This window comes from Molossus molossus, unplaced genomic scaffold (assembly GCF_014108415.1).
Source record: "Molossus molossus isolate mMolMol1 unplaced genomic scaffold, mMolMol1.p scaffold_m16_p_21, whole genome shotgun sequence".
NCBI lineage: Eukaryota > Metazoa > Chordata > Mammalia > Chiroptera > Molossidae > Molossus > Molossus molossus.
In genome coordinates this window covers 40,959,476-40,968,124 of record NW_023425357.1, presented here as the reverse complement: position 1 = coordinate 40,968,124, position 8,649 = coordinate 40,959,476, and positions in this window count along the sequence as shown.

Sequence of the window (8,649 nt, the reverse complement as noted above, 5' to 3'; positions counted from 1 at the left end):
ATTTCTTGATGTTAATTTTGTATCCTGCTACTTTGCCAAATTCATTTATTAAGTCTAGTAGATTTTTGATGGAGTCTTTGGGGTTTTTATATGTAATATTATGTCATCTGCAAATAATGACAGTTCCACTTCTTCCTTTCCAATTTGGATCCCTTTTATTTTTTCTTCATGTCTGCTAGCTGTGCTAAGACTTCCAGTACTATATTAAATAAGAGTGGCAAAAGTGGGCTTCCTTTTCTTGTTCCTGTTCTTTTTTTAATTTTATTCTCACCCGAGGACACTTTTTTTGTATTTATCTTCAGATAGAGTGGGAGGGAGAGAAGAAGGAAGTGAGAGAGAGAAACATCGATGTGAGAGAGACAAATCAAGTGGTCACCAGCTATACACCAACCAGGGTTGGGGAAAAACTGCAACCGAGGTACATGTCCCTAGTGGTAACCAAACCTGTGACTCTCAGGTCCACAGGCCAACGCTCTAACTGCTGAGCCAAACCGGCCAGGGCTTGCTCCTATTCTTAAGGGAAATGCTTTTAGTTTTCGTCCATTGAGTACGATGTTGGCTGTAGGTCTTTCTATAAGGCCTTTATTATGTTGAGATATGATCCTTCTTTTCCCACATTGTTGAGCATTTTTATCAGTAATGGGTGCTGGATTTTGTCAAATGCTTTTTCAGCATCTATTGATATGGTCATATGATTTCTATCTTTCATTTTGTTTATGTGGTATATCACATTTATTGATTTGTGAATATTGTACCAGCCTTGCATCCCTGGAATGAATCCCACTTGGTTATGGTGAATAATTTTTTTGATGTATTGCTGGATCTGATTTGCTAGTATTTTGTCCAGGATTTTGGCATCTATGTTCATCAGAGATATTAGCTTATAGTTTTCTTTCTTTGTTGTGTCTTTTTCTGTTTTTGGAATTAGAATTACGCTGACCTCATATAACGAATTTGGAAGTCTTCCTTCTTCTTGAATTTTTTGAAATAGTTTGAGGAGAATTGGTATTAGTTCTTCTTTGAATGTTTGGTAAAACTCCCCTGTGAAGCCATCTGGGCCTGGGCTTTTATTTGGTGGGAGAGTCTTGATTACATCTTCAATTTTCTTAGTTGTTATTGGTCTGTTCAAGTGTTCTCTCTCTTCCCGGTTCAGTTTTGGGAGACTATGTGTTTCTAGAAATTTGTCCATTTTGCTTAAATTGTCGAATTTGTTGCCGTATTAGTGTTCATAATATTTGTTAACAATCCTTTGTATTTCTGTAGTGTCAGTTATTATTTCTCCTCTTTCATTTATGATTTTGTGTTTTTGAGTTCTCTCATTTTGTTTCTTGGTGAGTCTAGCTAAAGGTTCATCAATCTTGTTTATCTTTACAACCAGTTCTTTGTTTCATTAATCCATTGAATTTTTTATTTATTTATTTTTTTGGTCTCCATGACTTTTATTTCTGCTCTGACCTTTACTATTTCCTTTCATTTACTTGCTCTGGGTTTTTTGTTTGTTTGCATATTTGCTTTGTAGTTTTTTAAGTTGTGAGGTTAGATAGTCTATTAGAATCTTTTATTGTTTCTTGAAGTTGGCTTGTAGTGCTATGAACTTCCCTCTCAGAACTGCTTTCGCTGCATCCCATAGATTTTGTGTTGTTGTGTGTTCATTTTCATTGGTTTCCAGGAAGTTTTTAATTTCTGCCTTGATCCCCATGTTAACCCATTCATTGTTCAATAACATACTATTTAACCTCCATGTTTTAAAATGTCTTCGCATGTTCTTGTTGCAATTGATTTCTAGTTTCATGCCAGTGTGAACTTAGAAGATGCTTGATATGATTTCAGTCTTCTTGAACTTGTCGAGACTTAGTTTGTGGCCTAACATGTGGTCTATCTTTGAGAATGTCCCATGTGCACTTGAGAAGATTGTGAATTTTGCAGTTTAGGGGTGTAATTTTCTGTAGATATCTATTAAATCCATTTGATCTATTGCTTCATTTAAAGTCTCTGTTTCCTTGTTAATAATTTGTGTAGAGGATTTTTCCAGTGATGTCAGTGGGGTGTTGAAATCCCTGCTATGATTGTATTGCTGTCGATTTCTTCTTTGACATTATCCAGAAGATTTTAAAAATATTTTTGTGATCCTGTATTGGGTGCATATATGTTTACCAAGCGTATATCTTCCTGTTGGATAGATCTTTTCAATATTATGCAGTGGCCTTCTTTGTCTCCCGTTATGGTCTTCATTTTGAAATCTAATGTATTAGATATGAGTATTGCTACCCCATCTTTTTTTTCCCTTTTTGTTTGCTTGAAAGATTTTTTCCCATCTTTTCACTTTCAACCTATGTGAGTCTTTTGTTGTGAGTTGGGTCTCTTGTAAACAGCATATATATGAGTCATGCTTTCTATGTTGTCAGCTATTCTGTTTCTTTTTCTTGGAGCATTCAATCCATTTATATTTAAGGTGATTATTGATATGGACTTATTTATTGCCATTTTTGTTTAGTGTGGTTATATTCTTCTTTCTACTTCTTCTACTAATTACAGCAGTCCTTTTAACATTTCTTGCATTGTTGATTTGGTGCTAATATATTCCCTTATCCCTTTTTTTGCCTGCAAAGGTCTTTATTTGACCTTCTATTTTGAATGATAGCCTTGCTGGGTAAGTAGTCTTAGATTCAGATCCTTGTTTTTCATGACCTTGATTACTTCATGCCATTCCCGCTGGCCTGTAGTGTTTCTGTTGAGAAGTCAGCTGAGAGCCTTAGGGGGGTTCCTGTGTAGATAAGCTGTTTCTTATCTCTTGCTGCCTTTACGATTCTCCTTTTGTCTTTAATTTTTGGCATGTTAGTTATTACATGTCTTGGTGTGGGCCTCTTTGGTTTCTTCCTACTCGGGGCTCTCTGTGCTTCTTGAACTTGAATGCCTTCTTCCTTCACCAAATTAGGGAAGTTTTCTGTCACTATTTATTCAAATATATTCTCTTACCCTTGCACATTTTCTTCTTCTTTGGGGACTCCTATGATGTGAATATTATTACATTTCCATTTGTCTCATATTTCTCTTAAGCTGTCTTTCTGATTTTTATTTTTATTTTTTTATTTTTTTTTTGGTTTTCTGATTGGTTGACTTTTTTATACTCTGTTTTCTAATTCACTGATCTGGTCCTCAGCTTCCTCTACTCTGCTGTTTAGTCCTTCCAATATGTTCTTTATTCTGGTATGTCATTCTTCATTTCAACTTGTTTGGTTTTCAATGTTTGTATATCTTTACTCATGGTGTTGATGTTTTTACTCATGCTGTTGAGTTTCCTCAGGATCATGGCTCTGAACTCTACCTCTGATAATTTGCTTAACTGCATTTCATTGATCTCATCTTCAATAGAGTTCTCTTGTTCTTTCATTTGGGATTTGTTTCTTTGTTTCACTATTTTGGCTATCTCAGTGGGTTTTGGAGCCTGCCAAATTTTCCCTGTTGGTGTTGGTGTTCTGCTGTATATGGCTCCCTCTACTGGGTTTGCATGAGCCTGGGTGGGCCCATGTTAAATTCCACTGTCAAGTCTTACTTTCCTAGGTAGATTTGCAAGCCCAGGAAAGGTTCAGTTATCCTCTAGCTTTTTGCCTGGAGGCTATTATTCTCAGTTCCTCAGGGCCTTGGAATGTAGCCCTGGTGTTCTGCAGTAGCTAGATTTTGAAAGGGTGGGACGAATGCTGGTTGGTAATGAACCTCAATTTGCATTTCTTTTCCTCACCTGGAAGGGGCTTGAGGGAGGGGTTGCTGCTCTTCCCCACAGCTCTGAGAAGGAGCAAGCTGGCCACTGTCCATTGTAAACGCAACTCAACAAAAACTCTGAGTGCCCTCCAAATCCTAGGTTTCCTCATAGTGTTCCAGTCCAGTCTGCATTCCCTCTGCCAGAGTCCCAGGTGAGTGGCTGTAGCCAATCCAGTGCTCTGTTTTGGTACCCTACACTGTGGAGCAAGCTTAGTATTTTATCTCCAAGGGCACTGCTCACAGCTAAGATTGCTGCTGTCTGTGGGCTCCCAGCCCACCACCCACTTGAGCCTCTGAAGATCCTACAGGTGTCCCTGGTTATATGGTCCTGTCCTGCTGATTTTCTGTTGCCTTTTTCTGATGATGTGTCTTTATTTTAGTTTTAAAACCGTTTGGTCCTGGGAGATCGTCTGTGTAACTTTCATTCACTCTGCCGCCATTTTTGCATGATCTTAATATGTTTTTTATAAAGTAGAAAAATATATCGTTGCATGAACCCATGATTAGATAAGAAGAACCCACATGCTTTCAACAACATTGGAAACAACATTGTTTTACTTCTGAAAGTTTAAAAACATGGCAATCAGATAAAAATCAAATGTTAATTTTACGCGGGGCAAAATATGAATTTATTGTAAAAGAAGTGAGAGGAAATTTTCACAATATCCAATAAAGGCAACCCCTTTCTCATTTGCTCTTGACTTTCAACCAGTGTTTGAGAATGAAATCTATCAGAGATCAGGGTGGCCACTGATTTGAAACTCACAACTACTAGCATAAGATTACTTGTTGAAAAAATGTATGCTCAGGACCAAATCCATTAGGGATGATTGGACTCAAGTTATTAGATGCAATTTGTTTCCTCTGTAGCTGCTACCTAACCAATGTTTCCTATGGCTAAAATGCATGTTTCCTTATTTCAGAGACTGTATCTTTCACAATTTGATCTATAGCACTAGTTATCTGAATTATTTTTATTTCTCCTTCACAACTAATTTTTTTTTAAGATTTTGCATTCTGACAGTAATTAAAACAATAGCATAAATCATAATTCTGAAAGTGTTAAAAAAAAAGTTTGGACTTCAGTTGGATTTGGGGAAAATGTCTAATTTGTTACAGCATCTTCCTAGTCTTACCTGATTTCATTGCCTTTCCTTTCTCAGCTATATGGCTGTAGAAGTATTACTTGATTATATTAATGGAAATAGAGACAAGTAAAAATGGGTTAAGAAGCCAATAAATGACTTACAAAAATAAGTTGATATGTATTTACAGGGAGAGAATAGAAAGGAGTATATCTAGGAAATGTGGGGAAGGATAGTGGGGTGAGCACACTAAGTTTTCAGGGAGATGGAATTCTGCAAAATCAGGAAGTGGTGGGGTGTGACAGGGTGGTGATAACTATATTAAGGACAGCTATCTTGGTCCACAAATTAGATGTGCCATAATAGATGAATGGAGCGGATTTGGAAGACATTTATTTTTCCTTATATTTCCTACTTGCATTTCTGGGGGATCATACTAAATATTCTAATTTCTTGTTAGCACCTCCAGAATTGTCAAGAAATATGCCTATTTGGATGTCTCTCTGAGTCTGTGGAGAAGCCAATCATTACCAGATGTTTACCTGGCTTATCATCTTTGGGCACCAGATTCTTAGATGCCATAGTCAACTGTAATACATTCCATCTAGATTTACATCAATTTCAGTATTTTTTTTTTTTTACTTATGCTCCTAAAAAGTATGCCAGATGTTTCTATGTTTATAAATGTTTATGAGCAGGAGAGGATAAGTATAAAAAGAGAGAGAAAAACAACATTCAACATCTTTTCTTGATGCAAGAGTTCTCAGAGCTTTTCATATGTTCTTCAACATTGCAGAGCTCTAAGAAAAATAAAATATGCTGCACTGCTCAAAGATAAATATCAAATTATCACATCACTGTGTGTGTGTGTGTGTGTGTGTGTGTGTGTCTGTGATGTCACACATGGCAGTAGGATTTTGAGAGACATACTTAGAAACTGAGCTTTACTAGTGTTTAACTCAGGGTGTCCTAAATCAGCAAGCACTTTTTTCCCCTTATTTTGAGAAAGACTGAATTCAAGTCTCAGATACAAACTATATTTAGTTAAATAAATAGTAAGCTTGTAAAGCTCATGTGTGTGTGTGCATGTACAAACACATACACGAGAACAATTACAAATAATGTATCATAGAGTTCTGGTATCAGCTTTCAACAACTGACTAAATAATTTTGTGAAATTCTAAACAAGTCTGGCTAACTGAAACAGTTCTCTCATGGTCTGGATTACTTTCTTTGGTTATCAAAGTCAGTGGTGTGTATAGATTCCGTTATGGGTTCCATAGCCAGTCTCTAGAGGGAATAAACTTTACATGCATGTTTTCCTTTTTTCACTTGAATTTGTTTTTATTCCCAAGTGCAGAAGTCTGTCCTTCTTTCCCCTCATTTCTAAACATCGGACTGAAAAGTAAAGGTTGTGTCTACTGAATCATTAGCTTCCTTTGCCTTTGTTTGAATTTACAAATGAAACCTGAAGCCTTTCTTCTGTGTTTCTCATCTAGAAACATATCACTTTTCCGTGTCTTTTAGTTCTGGTGACCTGACATATGCTCTCGCCTGCCGCTGGAGCTGTATCCCATGTCTTTCCTCCGATGCGCTTCTTTGTATTGTACAACTCGCCTTTTCTATTTAACATCTCACCTTTTGAATTTCAGACAAAAGCTTGCTTTCTCAAGGGAAACTTTCTCAATATATTTCCATTTAAAAAATATTCTCATAGAACAACATACTCATTTTTTACTTCACCTTATTCGTCTTAGTGGTGACACACTGACATGCCTGTATACTTACTATTTACAATGTTAACTACCACAAATGCAGAGACTTGCTTTTCAGCATACTCCCACCTTTCACCCAGAACCTGGGAGAGGAACTAAAACAATTTTGGAAAGAGTATAAATGTGACGCTTGAAAGGGAGCAAAATGTGTCACTCCAAAAAATGCCTCTTTGGCATAAGGATTATCTTAGGCTGATTATTTTCAAGAAATAGCAGTCAGGAAAAACTCTGAAAATCTAGTAGAAGTTTTATAAATATATGTGTGTGTGTGTGTATTTTTCTCTCTGCACCAGGAAGAGAAAAATAGTTACATCTCTAGAAACTGTTGTAAATGGAGAGGGCACGGACTTAAATCTGCATAAAGACCATGCCCTCATTCGCTGTGATTTGCCTGAAAGGCTCCCCCAGCAGGCTCCCCACCCAACAACATCTTTTGTCTTTAGCTGGTGATGGTAAGTAAGGTGGTAGCTTGGGGCACTGTAATGAGTTACTCAATTTTTCTAGGTATCTTCCATGCATACAGGAGTTAAACATGTTATTAAACTACTGTTTGTTTTTCTCCTATTAACCTGTATTTTGTCACAGAAGGGTCTCAGCCCAAAACATAGAATAGAGGAAAAACTATCCTTCCCCACAGCATCTTAAAATTGAACCTGAGATGTAATAGGAACAGAGAAAATTAATACCAATCCTAATAGTGGTAGCTCTCATTTATTGAAAGCCTTCTATATCTAAGTACCATGCTAACTGAATCCAGAGTGAGTCAAGACTCTTGGTCTAATAAACTTAGGAATCTCCCTTATAATTATAGCTAAAATAAGATGGACCATAATATGATCACAGTGGATTGTAATGATGAAACAGTGGAAACAATGATAAATGAGGATCTGGAGTGTGCTCGTTGTAGGCAGGATTTGTAGGGCTAGACTGGAAATGTGTTAGTGGCTCCAATTATTATACTAATCAGACTTCAGAAGCATTGATTGAAGTAAGAGCTGCATTCACTGAGCCAGTTCTACTTGGTGCTAATGGACAGGGGGAGATAGCTGGAAAGCAGGGATAGTCTGTGTTCTAAGGGACTTCCCTGATCCTGGGTGTGATTCTCTCTAGGATTCATAGGGGGATAACTAATTCTTAGATTAGAAAGTTAACTTATTTTAAAACTAAATATACTAGATGATTTAATTATCACAAACTTTATATCCAGTTTGGTTCAGGAAAGATTCACCATTTGACATGGAAAAAACAAAGAGTAGCACTGGATGATGTGAGAGAGTATTTCCAATATTCAGACACTGCATTGAGGGTACCGTATGAGATATATAGATTTCTGACAGCACTAGTCTTCAAAGCCCTCTTTTGCAATTTAATTATGAATGAAAAAAATCTCAGAGAAATTATTTAATGATGGCTGTACAGTCTGTGCCATTGGAAAGGAGATATGCCACACAAAAAGGAGAGTAACGCTAAGGTTTCTCTGCCTCCAACACTATGATGTTTCCACTCTCCAACAAGCTAAAGTGTAAGAAGAAAACTGTTTAATGAGACAAAAATTTGAATCTCTCTCTGTCTCTTTCTGTCTCTGCCTTGCATTCTGTAACTCGCTATAACTCTCACTCTTTTTGAACATAGAGGACACAGATGGATATAGATAGCCTAGACAGAGGCATTGTCATCCTGCATGTTTTTCTATTTATCTCTCAATACATCCATGAGTGTAAATGTGTTGGCATATCTATTACATTGACAGTTGAAGTTCTATGTTATTAACACCTATAGATTTCTAGCAAACATACCACACACACTTTTTCAACATTTTCAGGACATCACATTCCCTTCAATCTAGAAACAAACACTTCAGCAAGCAAAACCCAGACATAGTATTTAAGTATTTCAAAGAAACAAAGTCCACAAACATTAATAAATACTGATCTTGACTTCTGCTGAAACCTGCGTCTCATGCTCCATTGCCTTGAGGTGCACATCCATTATATAATTTCCCAAACTAGTGTTACACTATCAAGAACTCA